Source organism: Lupinus angustifolius, chromosome LG17 (assembly GCF_001865875.1).
Source record: "Lupinus angustifolius cultivar Tanjil chromosome LG17, LupAngTanjil_v1.0, whole genome shotgun sequence".
Lineage (NCBI taxonomy): Eukaryota > Viridiplantae > Streptophyta > Magnoliopsida > Fabales > Fabaceae > Lupinus > Lupinus angustifolius.
The window spans coordinates 18,880,762-18,881,375 of record NC_032025.1 but is presented as its reverse complement, the minus strand read 5'-3'; the positions used below and the strand labels follow the sequence as shown (position 1 = coordinate 18,881,375).

At 47.2% G+C, this 614-nt stretch overlaps 1 long non-coding RNA gene across 1 annotated transcript in view; it reads left to right on the top strand.

The window, feature by feature from the left end:
- Positions 1-614, top strand: part of LOC109331978 — an 8,065-nt gene that overhangs the window by 852 nt on the left and 6,599 nt on the right. The gene's annotated exons all lie outside the window — the stretch shown is intronic.

Below are 614 nucleotides of genomic sequence, written 5' to 3'. Positions count from 1 at the left end.
TAGGATGAGGATGAGGATAGGATGAGGACGAGAATGAGAATGAGGATGAGCATAGGACGAGGATGAGAATGTGGAAGAGGATGAGGATGAGGATAAGGATAGGATGAGGAAGAGGATGAGGGCAGGATGAGGATGAGGAAGAGGATAGGATGAGGATGAGGATGAGGATGAAGTTAGGATGAGAATGAGGAGGAAGATAGGATGAGGATGAGGATAAGATGAGGAAGAGTATAGGATGAGGATGAGGATGAGGATGAGGAACAGGTTAGGATGAGAATGAAGATGAGGATGAGAATAGGATGAGGATGAGCATAGGACGAGGATGAGAATGGGGAAGAGGATGAGCATGAAGATAAGGATAGGATGAGGAAGAGGAAGAGGATGAGGATGAGGATGAGGATAGGATGAGGACGAGAATGAGGACGAGAATGAGGATAGGATGAGGATGAGGAAGAGGATAGGATGAGGATGAGGATGAGGATGAGGTTAGGACGAGAATGAGGAGGAGGATAGGATGAGGAAGAGGAAGAGGATGAGGACAAGAATGAGGATGATGATAGGATGTGGAGGAGGATGAGGTTAGGATGAGGACGAGAATGAGGATGAGGACGAGG